Raw genomic sequence first — 17,400 nt, 5'->3', positions numbered from 1 at the left:
ATATATATATATATATATATATATATATATATATATATATATATATATATATATATATATATATTACCTACTGGCGGTCGCCAGTAGGTATATATAGTTAGGATTTTTTCTCTATGGGATTTTTGAAAATTCTATGTCTAATAACTTTGGCGTTTGTGGACGGAATTGGCTGAAATTTTCAGGAAAATGGAACATTTTGTTTCTGAGCAGCCCCTGACAATTTGGGGGGGTTTCATCAAGGGGGGGCCGAGAAAAAAGGGGGGTCCCAAAACGCATTTTTCCCATGTTAATTTCCATAGGGCGGTTGGCCTCACTTTTAGCTCGAACGGCTGAATGGATTTGCACGAAACTTGGCAAAATTGTAGGGACTGTTAGCCTGATGTGCCTTTGCTAGGTCTCAATATATGTGCTCCAGTGGATTTTGAGTAATTTAGGTTCAAAAAAATATATATATCTGGGCGGAGCCTAACCACACATCTGATCTGATTGGCTGTCAGCACTTCATCCAAGAAGTGTTGGCAGCCATCTTGGGACCAATATACATGATAGCACCTCATTAAAAAGCATTGTAGTTAATAGAGGGTTTTAGGACTTTAGTTACATTATAAATCATTTGTTGATGGTACCATACTCGTTTTAGGAATTGTGGTGGGTTCTAAGGTGATTTTACCATGTGAAAAAACCTTCTGCTGTGATATCATGAATATTGTTTGAAAGAAAACTAATATCTCATGATTTTCCCACAGTGGTTTGGAAGGGGATCTATAAGCTAAACTGAAAGCATATTTTCTGTAAATTCACATTATCTTTCTCAGTCATGTGAAAATGAAGTCTGACATTCTCAGTAAAACATGTACATCCAACAAGGACAGAGACTGTCAGTTGATTCCTTTGTGTTCTACTGCAGCCTCCTAGAGTGTTCTAAAGAACAACTAGAGCGCTAACAGTCCTACTTATTACAAAGGTATGGCACACCTGAAGCCATCTTGATTGGAATAAAGTGGTAACTCTTAAAACATTTAATTTAAAAAGAAACAACATGAAGGGGTATATTTTGCCATAGAAAGTATGATTAGTGCTGCAGAATGAAAAATTAGGGCACATTTTGAGTGACTTCTCAAATCCTTTTCTATTTCATTAAAACATTCTGACATGCAGTCTCCCAAAATGGCCACCAGAGACAAAAGAGCCCAAATGTAGCCCAAATATCACCCAGATGTAGCCCAAGTATAGCCCAATGACAGAATGTCCCAGAGTGTTCTAAAGAACAACTAGAGCGCTAACAGTCCTACTTATTACAAAGGTATGGCACACCTGAAGCCATCTTGATTGGAATAAAGTGGTAACTCTTAAAACATTTAATTTAAAAAGAAACAACATGAGGGGGTATATTTTGCCTTAGAAAGTATGATTAGTGCTGCAGAATGAAAAATTAGGGCACATTTTGAGTGACTTCTCAAATCCTTTTCTATTTCATTAAAACATTCTGACATGCAGTCTCCCAAAATGGCCACCAGAGACAAAAGAGCCCAAATGTAGCCCAAATATCACCCAGATGGAGCCCAAGTATAGCCCAATGACAGAATGTCCCAGAGTGTTCTAAAGAACAACTAGAGCGCTAACAGTCCTACTTATTACAAAGGTATAGCACACCTGGAGCCATCGTGATGGGAATAAAGTGGTAACTCTTAAGACATTTAATTTAAAAAGGAACAAAATGAGGGGGTATATTATGCAATAGAAGGTATTATTAGTGCTGCAGAAAGAAAAATTAGGGCACATTTTGAGTGACTTTTCAAATCCTCTTCTATTTCATTAAAAAATTCTGACATGCAGTCTCCCAAAATGGCCACCAGAGACAAAAGAGCCCAAATGTAGCCCAAATATCACCCAGATGTAGCCCAAGTATAGCCCAATGACAGAATGTCCCAGAGTGTTCTAAAGAACAACTAGAGCGCTAACAGTCCTACTTATTACAAAGGTATGGCACACCTGAAGCCATCTTGATTGGAATAAAGTGGTAACTCTTAAAACATTTAATTTAAAAAGGAACAAAATGAGGGGGTATATTTTGCCATATGAATTATGATTAGTGCTGCAGAAAGAAAAATTAGGGCACATTTTGAGTGACTTCTCAAACCCTCTTCAATTTCATTAAAAAATTCTGACATAGTCTCGCAAGATGGCCACCAGAGACAAAAGAGCCTAAATGTAGCCCAAATATCACCCAGATGTACCCCAAGTATAGCCCAATGACAGAATGTTCCAGAGTGTTCTAAAGAACAACTAGAGCGCTAACAGTCTTACTTATGACAAAAGTATGGCACACCAGAAGCCATCTTGATTGGAATGAAGTGGTAAGTCTGAAAACACTCAATTTAAAAAGGAACAACATGAGGGGGTTAATTTTGCCATAGAAAGTATGATTAGTGCTTCAGAAAGAAAAATTAGGGATCATTTTGAGTGACTTCTCAAATCCTCTTCTATTTCATTAAAAACATTCTGACATGCAGACTGAAACATGCACTTTGAATACCAGCAGCAGACGTCCCTGGTGAGCAGTAGCTTTACTACAGTGATTTAATGTGCAACTAGAGTGCTAACATTCAGAATTTATGGCAAATGTGTGACACATCTGAATGCCTTCTTGATGGAACCAAAGTAAACAAGCATTGAAAATGCAATAGATCTCGCCCTCATTTAAGTTAAAGCCATTCTGTTTGTAATGAGGTGGCTTTTTAGCTTTGCTTTTATTAGTGTTTTTTCAACTTTCATGTAAATAACGCACCGTTTTCACCAAATCGACTTTGCCCAAGCACACCCTTCCCTTCGGCCAACAAATCCCAAAAATTCGGCACACCTGCCGATCCACTCTCCCTACAGCTCACCCAAGCCCCGTCCCTCTAGCGCAATTGGAACATCCCAAATTCACCTTCTCCATGCGCACCAAAAACTCCCATTGAATAACATGACAATTCGCTACTCCGCACAAAAATTGCTCTTTAAAGCACTTACACTGCTCCGATCCGCTTCAAACTTGGCTGGACACTAGTTCCAGCGATTCCCTAACATCTCACCAAAAATCAGCTCAATCCATCCACTGGAACGGGGACGAATTTCAACCCGAATACGCGCCCCCCGCAAACACAAAAAAAAGCCATAAAACGGCCAAATCTCGACCAAAAACCGCCAAAATCCCTCAAAACCTTGCCAACACCAATACGCACGAAACTGAACCGGCCCCTCAGCCCTAGGCTCCGGGAACCCTACTTAATTGACCCAAAAGCCCTAAAAAAGCAACATAATACACACGAAAACGCCCTAACAACCCTAAAATGCATATAAGTATATGTATGCATGCATTTATGTTTGTATTTATATGTAGATATACAGATGATATATGTTTATATATGTATGTATATATATATATTCACTGAAAAAACCATAGGCTATAGACCATATATAGTTAGGAATTAGCATTTACAAAACCTTGAAAATTCACTGAAAAAACCGTAGGTTATAGACCATATATAGTTAGGAATTAGCATTTACAAAACCTTGAAAATTCACTGAAAAAACCATAGGTTATAGACCATATATAGTTAGGAATTCGCATTTACAAAACCTTATTTTACTCACACAAAACCATTGAAATTCCATATATAGTTAGTTGCACTAACTATATATCGCGCACCCGCAATCCACTGCTGATGATGTCATATATTACATCATTCATGACATGGTCAGTGACATCACTGATGACATCACTGATGACATCTCAAATGACATCACTGATGACATCACTGATGACAACATCCAGTGACTGTATGTTTCTGTAAAGTTAAAATATGTCTTACATATTGAAGAATGAGTGGATGTATAAGTGTCTGGATGAAGGATTTAGTAGGTGCATGACTGACTGTATGAGTGAGTGATTAAATGTGTCTCACTGAGTGCATGGGTTAGTGACTAAACTGTCTTAATTTGTGCATCATTATGTCTGTTGTTCTGTAAACTGTTGCATGTGTTGATAAGTAGCTATATGAGTAACTATATGGGTTATTGATTGGTTGCCCAAGTATTTGTATGGGATACTGAGTGTGTGTGTGGGTGGCTGGGAGGTGTATGACTCTGTGCATAGATGTGTGAGCAGTTGATTCACTAGATGTATGGTTTCAAAAGTGCATGTGGAAACAGCTGTATGGGCGGTTGACTGTGTGCATGAGTGTATTGGTGAGTGAATGGATATCTCAGTGCTACATGTCAAAGTAAGTACATATGTAAAACACAGTACATGTGAGAGTTGACATATATAAATAACTGTGCATAAGAGCCAGTGAATGTGTGAGTGGCTGTATGGATCATTGTGAACTTGTATCAGGGATTGTATAAGAGAGTTAATATGTGTTAGTATATGTTTGAATAAGTAAAGTTTGTATAACTGTATAGTTGAGGAAATGGAGGTGTGATTGATTCTTTGATTGACTGACTAGGTGTGTGAGTAACTCCATGGATGAGTGACAGTCTGTGAGTGTCTGTTTACACTGATTGTATCTAAGGTTATATTAGAGTCTGAAGAGGTTCATCGTATTATCACATGAATGATATCATCAGTGATGTGATCAGTAATGTCAAATGAGATGTCATCAGTGATGTCATTTGAGATGTCATCAGTGATGTCATTTGAGATGTCATCAGTGATGTCATCAGTGATGTCACTGACCATGTCATGAATGATGTAATATATGACATCATCAGCAGTGGATTGCGGGTGCGCGATATATAGTTAGTGCAACTAACTATATATGGAATTTCAATGGTTTTGTGTGAGTAAAATAAGGTTTTGTAAATGCGAATTCCTAACTATATATGGTCTATAACCTATGGTTTTTTCAGTGAATATATATATATATATATATATATATATATATATATATATATATATATATATATATATATATGTCTTGAATTCCTACTCAGCTCGGAGGCAGTGGAATAATTTGTAAAGACCTAGTAAAAGCAGACTTCTGTGCTTTGCTATTAAAGAGACTTTATTAGAGCAATGTTCACTGTCTGCGAAGCTACCAGTGCAGTACACTCATATGGTGCATCCCTATCTGAGAATTTCTTCAGCTAAGCAAAGCATTTTTAATTACTCAGTGTGAAATCATTATCATATAGTATGTACTTTACTACATGTACTGATATACTTTATGATTAAATATTGATGTAATTTCTTATTGATCTGAAGTGAATTTTAGCCTTAATTATGCTTGCCAAGTTTTTTTACTCCAATAAGCCAGGAAGGCATTTTTTCAGGATAGTACATTTGCACATTTCTGCAAGATGTAACCTCTCCTGCAGTGTAGGGACTTGGGATTTTAGGAGAATAATGAACTCAGTATAGTATTTATGAATCATATCACCTCAAAGACGGGAAACAGCGTTTACAACGCTGTCTCCGCCACGCGGTACCATTACAACGCAGTTGTTACAACAACCGCATTGTTACCAAGCATACCATTACATCTCAAGTCGTTTCAACGACTTGATGTAGGGGGTGTACTGGTGTTGTATTTACAGTCCAACACCTTCCCTGCTGTTGCACCAACTGGAGTTGGAATAGTAAATAATACTATTGCTAAGTCCAGCGCGCCCCCTACAGCAAGTCGTTCTAATGACTTAATAACTTGCGATGTAATGGTATGCGTTCTAACTGTAACCAGGCGTCGTAGCACGCTGGGGAGGCATTCGGTCACCCCAGCGGGGACCCGATGATGAAGCATGTCACCAACTAGTGGTGAGTGAGGGTCTTTCTAAGAACTAAGGTCTTCTCCCTCCACCCACTAGAGGGTGACCAGCAAACGCCATGACTTTCTTCTAGTAGAAGACGGTCGTCCGGGCCCCCTTAGGGATTTTGAGACTGCCCCACTGTACTTACTGCACGCGTGTGAGCATTGATCACGCGTGCAGTACACAGTGAAGCGTTATTTCATGAACCTATTACGATTATCACTTTTGTTTTGCACCTTAGTCACTCCTTCGTTGTTTACAGTATATACTATTGGGGTACAGGAGTGTCTACACCCTACCTCTCTTGTTGATATTGAATAGTGTTGAGCAGCGTGCAGCTGTGAGAGGAACACTCTAAACCATTTACCTACCCCAGTGGTATAATTCTTTTGCAAGTTTCCTTCACACAACATGGAAGATCAAGGCCTCTCTTTCACGAGGGAAGAAGCTGATGCGATATTAGGGGACGACTCACTCTTTTCTGACCCACTATTGGCACATGCCATTTCACAAACAAGCGACTGGGAAAAGTTGGGGGAACTTAAACGTAGCAGAATCAGGGCCATCCTACATGGAACAATGATAAAAGAATATTTAAATAATAACGCGGCCCCTAAAGGTTTATTGGTTACAAATGCCCCATGAATTTTTCTTGAAGATGCAGTTTTCCGTAAAGAATGGGCACAAATAGCGTGGTACTGCACGCGGGATTGGGGCATCCTCATCATCAAAACCGCGTTACGCCTCTCTGATGCCCTGCTAGTGGATATTCAAACCACCGAAGCCCACTTTAAAGCCACAATTACTGGGTATAAGAAGAGGTTAGACGAACTCAATAAAGAACAAAATGAGTTCAAAGAAAATCTGGCCCAATCCAAATCACAAAAGCTACAAAAAGACCTAAAGAAGTGGTCCTATGCCAAAGTCTATCCCTACTCCACCCCTGAATTCAATCCGTCTTCAACTACAGGCTACAATTCCGACAGCTCGGTGGACTCGAATACTAGTAACTCAAGCACTGAGAGCATGGGGAAAAGACCAAGAGGGAGAGGGAGAGGTCGAGGCCGCGGACGTGGGCAGCAGCAACAACCCACAGGTGGATACCATCCACCCAACTGGAGAGCGCCTTTTCCCCAACAAGCAATGGGCCCCTACCATCCCGGCCTTTTCCAGGCACCTTTCCCCCCTATGATGGGCTGGAATCCTCACTTTATGCCCTATCCAAATTTCAACCCCCAAAGTTACCCGCATCCTTTTCAGGACAGAGGCAGGCGGGGCAACCGAGGGAAACAGAAGGGTCCCAACCACGTACACTGGGACACTCAAATAGGGATGGAGGATCCCAACGACCCAACATCAATAGACCAGAGACCCGGTCCCAGCAATGCGAAACCCTAGTGGTGAATTTATCATCTCACAATCTCTCTCAACCTGAAACACTAGTTTTGGAAAAAGGACTAGGTTTCATTCCAACTCCCAAACTGGATCGCTTCAAACTCCATTGCGAGTTGAGTCAGTTCTTTAGGAAGCTACGCTTGAAGAACTTTTTTGAATCATCAGAGAGAGAATCAGTGATTGGCATTGAGAGTGAAATCAACATTTGTACCACCAACACACACAGTCGCACCAGAGATCCTAGCCTTTGAACAAGCTGTGTTCAAAGAAATAGAACAAATGCAGGAACCGCCGCTGATGAATTTAAGGCCATCCAATCCCTTAAGAAGAACAAGGATATCGTCATAAAAAATGCGGACAAGGGGGGCGGGATTGTGATCCTCAATAAAAGCGACTACGACACAGAGTGTCAGAGACTCCTAAGCAATGACAACAACTACATTCCTCTAGAGGTGGACCCGACTAACGAACTAAGAAATGAAATCTTTGATCTAGTGTCAACAGCCGAAAGGGATGGCTGGATCTCAAAGAAAGAGGCTGACTTTCTGACGATGTCTGAGGGACGGGTCCCTTACTTTTATGTGTTACAAAAAACACATAAAAATGTACAACCCCCCCCCCCCCGGGACGACCGATAGTTTCGGGTCTAGGATCCCTCCTGGAACCCTTTTCACAGTACTGTGATTTCTTTTTGAAACCGATTGTACAATCTAACACCACTTACCTTAAGGACACCAAGAGTTTTCTGTCTCTGCTCAACACGATTTCTCTACCAAATGCTCCGTGTTTCCTTGTCTCGATGGACATCGAGAGCCTGTATACCTGCATTCCGCAGGATGAGACCGTTAAAGTGGTCAAGGAATCGCTGGACCAAGCAGTGTGGGATTTCAACACCTCCCGGGATTTCGTAGTCGATTGTGCCATTCTTGCCCTTAAACGGAATTTCTTTGAATACGAAGGCCAACTTTACCTTCAAGCTACGGGAACATCAATGGGCAGCACTTTTGCCCCATCAGTAGCTGGTCTTTACGTATACGACTTTGAGTCTAAGCACATCCTGAACCCCGCGAACCCATACGGTAGTAACATCACCGTATGGCGTCGTTATATAGATGATGTGTTCATGATCTGGCATGGAAATGAATCCACTTTACTCGAGTTCTATACCTGGATCAACACGTGTGACGATCACCTGAGGTTCACTCATGAACACTCCCATGACGAGCTCACGTTTCTAGACGTTACCATCAAGAGGGAGGGCAACCGACTGGAGACAAAAACGTTCACCAAGCCGACAGCAAAAAACAACTTGTTGCACTTTACCAGTTACCACCCCAGGGCCCTACGGGAAAACCTCCCGTATGGGCAATACCTAAGAATACGGCGTAACTGTAGTACCCTGTCCGCATACAAACAACAGGCAAGTGTGTTAACTGAAAAATTGGAGAAAAGAGGATACCCATCAAGGATCCTGAACACCAGCCAAAAGAGAGCACGGAATCAGCAAAGGGAGGCTCTATTGGAAGATAACCCCGCTTCAGATGTGAATGAGATTCCCCTCACATGCGTCACCACTTTCAATCCTTTATCAAACGCAGTGAGCAGATGTATATTGAAAAACTGGAGAATCATCACTATCAATAAGGCACACTGGCAAAAACCACTTTTTTCCTATAAAAGGTCCACCAGTTTAAAAGACTCTTTGGTCCACACACGACCAAGAAACAGTAATAACAATAACCAACTACCGAGCGTTCTTAACGCTTGGGGGCTACCACCCGTAACAGGCCATCATCCCTGCGGTAACTGCAGTATTTGCCATCTGACTTCACACACGAAATTCCTGGACTTGACGGATGGCACACGCTGGGTGCAACACAGCCACACCAATTGTAACACAGCGAATTGTAGTTTATCTGATCACCTGCAGATGCAAGTTACAATACATTGGGATGACATCCAGACGTGTCAAAACAAGAATATGTGAACATCGGAGCAACATTCGTTGTAAAAAAACAACAACGAAACTCACTGCACATTTTCTACAGACTAACCACACACCCAATGACCTCGAATGGACTATCCTGGAACACCTGGAGGGCAGTTCAGAGTCCCTACTATTCGAGAAAGAACAACTTTGGGTGTACCGTCTGAGCACCAACACGAAAGGCCTCAATGATGACATACCTTGGGGTACGGTATTACGCTGATGGACAATAACTTAAGTCCAATAATAAACTGAATTTGTTTTTAGATTCAAGGTGGATCCTGTCCACCCTCAGTTCAGGGACTGAGTCCAGACTGTGTTGAACAGACAACCACCCATTCCACTACCCGCATTTCTTTATCTTAATGCAGGACCTGTGCATATAAAATCCTCCATCCTAGGTGGGAATCACCATACTCTCTCCAGGTGATCATTAATTTCCTGATTTCTCTATCTTAATGCGGGACCTGTGCACATAATATCTTCCATTGCCCACACTGCTTAGTTATTAATTAACAAGTCAAAAAACGAGCAATAGAAAGGATTTTGAGGCGAAGGAACCACACTCACAACCGTGGGTGTGTCACTGTGGACACCTTGTCTGATCAGCAGTATCATTCTTAGATCAGACATCGTTCTGCCTTACATTTGCAATTATCAACCAATTTTATTTACAATTCGGGGTGTGATACCACTGGGACTCGAACCCCCGACCTTGAAACTATCAGCTCCGCAATGCCGGTTCAGCCCGCCCGCGTGGTAGCCTGTAACCAATCAAAATCGTCTTCCTTACAAACTGGTGCCTATGCCTTTAAGACGCGACATTTCCTCCAGCGTCATGCACCCACGTCTTCTTAGGCATTTAAACCAACCGGGTGCGCTTTTCTTTCTTCTTTCCCGGGAGACTGCTGCAGTCCGTGTAGGTACACGGTGGGGAGCCGCTGGCGTGGAAGTAAGTGATACTCGATTGCAAGCATGATGGCGAGCGCCTTATCTGAGGCGAACTTTTACTATGCGATATTATTTCCTCATGAACCGACACCCCTCTGATTGTTGTTTCTCGCCTTTGGCAGAATAGCGCCGCGTGAAATCAACCCACGCTGTCATTTCCGAAGGAGCACAATCTGTTCCCTCAGGAAGTGAGTTATTTCTCAAATACATATTTCCACTCACAAATTGCCTTTTTGACATTTACTCGGAAAGGGCTCTTCCCTCTATTTGTGAGGGTGTGGATGAGCAAATTCTTGCGGATATGCTTGCTTACAACCACCACCCCCGCCCCCCGTTTTTTAAGCATCCTCTACTCACGCTGGGAAGGGGGTTCCTGGCCCCTTACACGTGTGTGTGTGTATTCAAACATCGAGGAAAACACTTGCTTATACCCTCTTATCACTGTGGTTTTTTACTTCACCACTCCATATTTGAGTGGCATATTGCTCGACCCCACTGACCCTCGAGCATGTTCAGGACACGGACTCATTCATCGGGCTGGTTCTGACAGCTACTTTAGGTGCACCTGATTAAGGAATATAAGGTAGCAACCCATTATGGGTGTCACACAAATTGTACATGATGCCCAGAGTTGAACTTATGTGAAACCAATGTTGATAACAACCTTGCTTAGAAGGAATTAACCCTTCTCCTTCATGTTTATGTGTTTGTGGTCTTGTTCTTGTCCCTTCTTTTTCACAGGTTCCCTTTTTAATACACCCCTACCAGAGTGAGTAGTGCGGTGTTGATGGAAAGTTTTCCGTCCTTTGACATTATATCTAAAAGAAATTTCACACTTAGAGCCTCACGGGAGGGTGCACCTTAGGGCGTGCACACCACCGGAGGACTTCTGTTTTAGGTCCTGAAGAAAGCTGAGCTACATGCAACTTAAACAGCTGAAACATGTCGACCAAATTTTACTTCTGACTTAGGACTCCGGTTCCTTAATTAAGAGCCTGGGGAGTCTGCTCACTTTGTTTTAAACCAATGCAGGTTGGCCATTATTAAAAGTTTTTCTAAAGGCACAACCTCTGCATTTTTTATTTGTTAAATACACTTTTGCACTATCACGTTTAGTCACTTCCTAATTTGGGCACTGTTGCACCCACCACATCCTGCTCCGCTGTAACCAGGCGTCGTAGCACGCTGGGGAGGTATTCGGTCACCCCAGCGGGGACCCGATGATGAAGCATGTCACCAACTAGTGGTGAGTGAGGGTCCTTCTAAGAACTAAGGTCTTCTCCCTCCACCCACTAGAGGGTGACCAGCAAACGCCCTGACTTTCTTCTAGTAGAAGACGGTCGTCCGGGCCCCCTTAGGGATTTTGAGACTGCCCCACTGTACTTACTGCACGTGTGTGAGCATTGATCACGCGTGCAGTACACAGTGAAGCGTTATTTAATGAACCTAATACGATTATCACTTTTGTTTTGCACCTTAGTCACTCCTTCGTTGTTTACAGGATGCGTTCTAACAACACAATCATTGTAACGACCGATGACGTGCGATGTATTCACATGTGTTGTAAGAAGTCATATTCCTCAAAGACATCTCATGTCTCCAACAGGAGATCTGCCACCTGCTCATTACATACGTTTTTGCTGACAGTAATACATTTCTGTCAGGATTAGGTTCCATAGACTTACATTTGAGAGAACATATATTTACTATACTCAACTTGATATATTTTAGCATTAAACTCCAACTGATGCTTTTCTTGCAAGAAATCTGGTCAGTTGAAAGGGCAATTTCTCTATATTAATTTCTGTGCTACTTACTTTTTTTCTTTTAAATTTATGTTAGATTGAAGGGCTTCCCAACATATTGTGTTTTACTTTTAACAGATGGTGCATTGGCAGTGTAAAATCGCCTTCACAATTAATAGACTTGAGAGCCCTGCACTGAACTCCACAAGACAATAACAGGCTCCAAAGGTAAGGGAAACTTTTTTTATTGAGCCAATATGTCTAACAACGCTTACTGTCTATTTGTTCACTTGCTTGCTTTATATGGTCAGTATTGTTTTATGGCTTTAAATGTGTTGTTGAAACAGTCCGCACAATTGTCGTCTGGGAAGGAGGCAACAGGGAAAATAAGTTGGTTGTGTAGGTAAGGTTGGGAGATGTCCAGTCAACAGAAATACATATGAGTGTGAATCCATCTTTAGAACAAGTGAGCTCTAGAAATAGAGCGATAACAGGGAAGATAGGTAGGAGCACTAGCATTTGAAGAAAAGACCCATGAAGAATGAACGTGTGAGGGAAAGAGATCCTCTCACCCTGCTGCTCAACTCCTTGACGAGTCACTCGGGATTTGTCTGAAGGTGCATCGAACACAAAGGTATCCACAAAAATCAGTTAGACAAATTATAACTGAGTGAACCCTATTCCGTTTTTCCGTCTTTTTTCCTGCCCCCTATTCATGGAAAGAGCTGCAGGTAAAAGGCTGGCAGACCCCTTCCATGGTACCCAGGCACAGCAATAAGGAGCAGAGACCGGGGCTGGGAAATGTAAACATAGCAAGCCCCTACCGTAAGGGGCTCCTGTCCATACTATGTACATTCAAGATGGTAAAAGGCATGTGCAAATATTTATGAGAATTTGAGGGACTCACTAATGAGGATGGGAATAAGTTCTTTCCTGAACATGCTACCTTTGATATGGAAAAATTAGCTAACTTACAGAAGAATATGAAGGATACTAAAAATAAGATAGATGATGAACAATGGACACTATTCTTACAATGGCATGAGGAGCAACAGAAACGCGAGCAGGTACCTCAAGTTTGAATATATGAGAGATACCCAGGAGAATTTTGAATACCAAATTAGTCACCTTAGAGATTGAGTTCGGGCTTGTGCTCCACCTGATCTGCCTTCTCTGTATATATTTCCCCAGATCACAGACTCACAGTACAAAAAGAAAGCAACCAAGAACATGAAGAAGAGGGATCTGTTTGGCATGTTCTCAATGCTGTCCAAAGTTGCAGAGGCAGCAGCCTTTGATGAACCTGGAAATGTAGCTTTGCTTGCGGGACTACGAGTAATATGACACTACAGCTTCTGTTAGAGGGGTGCTTGTAGGCCTACAAGAGACTTATTCCACTTCTGTCCTACTACTATGATAGGGTCCATCCCAGGACACAGAGACTACAGAGAAAGAAACTTTACTATTACCCTTGATAGTTTGAGATAGATTGCAGGATGTTTGTGTAGGCGGCATTTCTTTTCTCCTCATCAAAGTGACCCTGATGATGAGGACCCTGCTTCCTCCACCTTTCTTTCATTGATGGACGACCCAGAGGCCAGAGGCATAATTATAGTCCAGATCCCTTGGATCCCCTCTGATTTATTGAGCATTAAGAAACTATTCTCTAATAGTCAGGAAAATTCCAAACAGTTCTCATAGGAACTGCAGAGCGTTTTTGAAGTGTACAGACACAGTTCAGTGATTGTGAATCAATTATCGTGACTGATGGTGCAAAAAAGAGTGATGGAAAAGTGACATGGCCAAGAGTAGCCCCTAGAATTGACAGATAGCTAAGCACAGTGAAGTATGTATTGTTGAATGCAATTATGGGATTGTACCCAGTAAAAACCGACTGGACTAACATCTCAAATCGTAAACAAAATAAGAATGAATCACTGGCTGATTGTTTAGACAGTCATGTGGATGTGTTTGAGAGATATAGCCTGTCCTACAGAGATGGCTCAGAAAGCTGTTGCTGCTGAATTTGTATGGTGATTCTTACCCAATGTTAGGAGTCAGTTGATGACTCTCTGCATCAGGTAAGAGGCTAGGCAATAAACAAATTGGTGATGGTTACTAACCATTGCTTAGTGTCGCGAAAGAGAATATAGAGTTGCACCTGATTTCATTGAAGATGCAGAATATCCATAGAGCCATCAAAATTGTGAGACGGGGAGCCCCAAAAAGTGATGAACAACTGGGGTAGGAAAAGAATGGAGGTTGAGTGGGGAGAAGCAATTAATGAGGCCAGAGAGTGACCCAGGAGTGGGAGGGGCGTGCTTTGCTCGCTGACAGCTGGGCTATGGGAGCTTGAACGTCCCAACATTTTATCTAATGCACCAGCCCTCACTGATCACTTTGGGTTTTATCAGAATACTCAAAATGCATGTCCTGAATTTTAGGACAAGCCAAAATGTTCAGACTGTGCCATGAATACCATAATCTGGAATGGCCCCTATGTTGATTGTATCATTAATGGTAAGCATGCTACCTCTCTCATTGGCACAGGCACTAGTTGCTCAGCTCTAAAAACCTAAAAAAATCTCTACTTTACCTCTTTCAGGCATGTCTATTGACGTATTCGATATTTCTAACCAACAGGTTCCTCACTATATCACTTTTCCCGTATAAATTTCCGTAGGACCCATTAAAGATTTCATGATAAACATTCCACTTTGCTCATCCTACCTTCTCCAACTAATCTGTAAGTGGGACACTCTCTGTAAGCTGAATTGTAATATATTCTGCACCCTGGAAGGTGTGTTCTTAAATGTAGCCCGTCAACAAGAAAACAAAGTAATCACACTATTGTGTGAATACACAGATCCCCTAAGTAATGCAAATAAAACTGACATCTCTCCTGATTTACTTTCACTGGTTTCATATACTCTGTTGTCCATAGGGGCCAAGATGTGGGGCTCATAACATCTATTGAGCCAGTGAAGTTGAAGATTGACCCTCAGAAAAATCTATCCAGAATACCCCAGGCCCCTTCAAAACCTGAGTCAGAGGAAGGGATCTACCCTGTAGTAGCTGATTTGATTAAGCAAAGGGTTTAGTAGCTATTGGTAGTAGATGTTATACCCCAATTCTCATGGTGGGGAAAGTCAACTTGTACAGATTCATGCAGGCCCTTAGGGACATTAATAATGTGATTCTCCCACGTTTTCTGTAGTCACCAAGCCTGCCACCATCCTTTCTTGTATCCCTGAAAATGCAAAATGGTTTGCAGTGGTTGACCTTTGTTCTGCTTTCTTTTTTATCCTCCACATAAGGAGAATTGGTATCTCTTTTCGTTCGCAATCAGAGGATCCCAACTTTCAGGGACTCAACTTCTTTAATGATTACAGAGACCCCATTATTCATTCCCAAACCCTGAAGAAGAATCTAGATATGTTCTTTTTTCTTAGGATTCTACTCTAATGCAGTATGTTGATGATTTGCAGTTGGCATCTGATAGTCTAGAACATGAGTGCTCACAAACATTTTCCCTGGGGTCACAAAAATTGATCTGTGAGGTGAATGAGGGCTGCATCGGTGCCAGCAGAGGGTAGTCAGGGCTTGGCAAGGGGAAAGTGGTAAAGTGGGTGTAAGGGAGTCAAGGCTTATACATCTAGTGCCATATGTATCAAGCAAATTCGCATTCGCAAAGGCCGGAATTCGCAGAATTTTGGCCTTTGCGAATACAAATTTGCTAAACGGTATGTATGAAGAAAAATCTGGTGCAAAACAAGGAATCGCAAAATTTGCGATTCCTTATTTTGCAATTGCATTTAAGGAATCGCAAATTTTGCGATTCCTCAAATGCAATGTATGAAGCAAAAAAAAATGCAAACTGTCCTTAAGGAATCGCAAATTACCACCAACTTAAAGTTGGTGGTAAGTTGCAAATTACTTGAAAAATGCAAATTTTTGCATTTTTCAAAGTGCCATGTGACGCACATACATGCCCTTAGGGCATGTATGTGCGCCACATGTGCACCCATGCTTATTTCAGGGGTGCAACAGGGTGTCCTTTGGACACCCCTTCACCCTTGAAATTATTCTGAATTTGCGATTCTCAAATTGTGAATCGCAAATTGAAAATAACTTCCCATTCATTCCTATGGGCTCCTGGCCCATTGAAATGAATGGGAAAGTATTCCTTAATTGCGATTCGCAATTTGCGAATCGCAATTAACGAATACTAAGAATTCACCAAAAAAATGCAAATTTGTACATACATACCAATTGCGATTCTGAAATAGCGATTTCTAAAAAATCGCTATTTCAGAATCGTAAATCAGCTTGATGATACATATGGCCCCTGGTGTCTGAATTGCACAAGGTGAAAAACCAAAAATGTGGGATTAATCAAGGATTCTCCACTTAACCAATTTGTTTTAATCCTGAGCAATTGTTATATTTCACTTCCCTCCTTTATCTTTATTATCACATATGAGGACCTCGAAATACAAGACTTCAGGATGTGTGCTATACAAAACCTTCTCCTGTGTTTGATTTAATAAACTATATGTTGTTCATGTCTAATAGAAACTCCAGCCCCCAAAGAGTGCAAATAACCTGCTGCTTAGTACACTATTGGCATTATTGTCAGGGTGGGTGGAAGAATTAATGTTTCTCAATTTATGTTTGAAAAATATTGTTTTATAAAAATACTTCTCAACTCACTGGTAATCTGATGTACTAAGATAAAACAGTTCTGCACGTTATTGAAATAAACTATTTGAATTATTAACACACTTTATCATACTTTTACACTTTTTGTCTTTATAAATGAAAGTGTTCCTAAAGTTAAGTGGTGCAGGACATCCTAAATACTTCCTTTCTTTAGTTTTAGTTAACCTTTAAATAAATACTTGCCTGTTAATGTAACTTCTTTTTAATGTTAGTGCTGAGTCAAGTAAACAGCAACCCAGTGCCATCTTGACCAGGGGGCTGCATAGAAAGGTCAGAGAACTGCATGCACCCCAGGGCCGTAATTTCAGTATCACTGCTCTAGATCATTTCATGGAGGACTCCATCTCTCTCCTCTCCAAACTGTCAAACAAAGGCCATAAGGCTTTAGGAAACAGTGCAGTTCTGCCACTCCCCAAGTTTGATACCTTGGTCATGAAATCACTGCTGGTAAGCACCACCTGTCCTGTGAACAAAATAAAGAAATTGCAAGGTACCCCACCATGTCACCACCTTCTTGGTATCGTCCTTTCTGGGCACAGCTAGGAATTTTAGGAAGTGAGTCATTGGCTATGCTAATCAAAAAAGACACCCCTGAACCCTTGCAGCGATAAAGTAGTGCACCTGGAAAATGCATTTTATATAATTAAGCTTCCCCCTTAGGACTCTTTGATTAAGTCAATAGTTTGTATCGTCATGAAAGTAATGGATTTGCACTTGCAGTGTTGATACAGACATCAGAAAAAGCCCATAGCTTAGCACTTTTCAATTCTGAATCCAGTCCCGGTTCCTGCCATGTTCAAGGTCTGA

The 17,400-nt window shown here is 41.5% G+C and overlaps 1 protein-coding gene across 1 annotated transcript in view; it reads left to right on the top strand.

Annotated features, from left to right (window-relative positions):
• SYTL5 (synaptotagmin like 5) overlaps positions 1 to 17,400 on the top strand; it is a 1,215,112-nt gene that overhangs the window by 315,918 nt on the left and 881,794 nt on the right. The window contains exon 3 of the mRNA XM_086934158.1: positions 12,010 to 12,099. The gene's annotated coding sequence lies outside the window, so the exon portion shown is untranslated. The remainder of the gene's footprint in view (positions 1 to 12,009; positions 12,100 to 17,400) is intronic.

This window comes from Lissotriton vulgaris, chromosome 8 (assembly GCF_964263255.1).
Source record: "Lissotriton vulgaris chromosome 8, aLisVul1.2, whole genome shotgun sequence".
In the NCBI taxonomy this organism is placed as follows: Eukaryota; Metazoa; Chordata; class Amphibia; order Caudata; family Salamandridae; genus Lissotriton; species Lissotriton vulgaris.
Note: the sequence above shows the minus strand (reverse complement) of the source record. Positions and strands in the feature narration are given on the sequence as shown.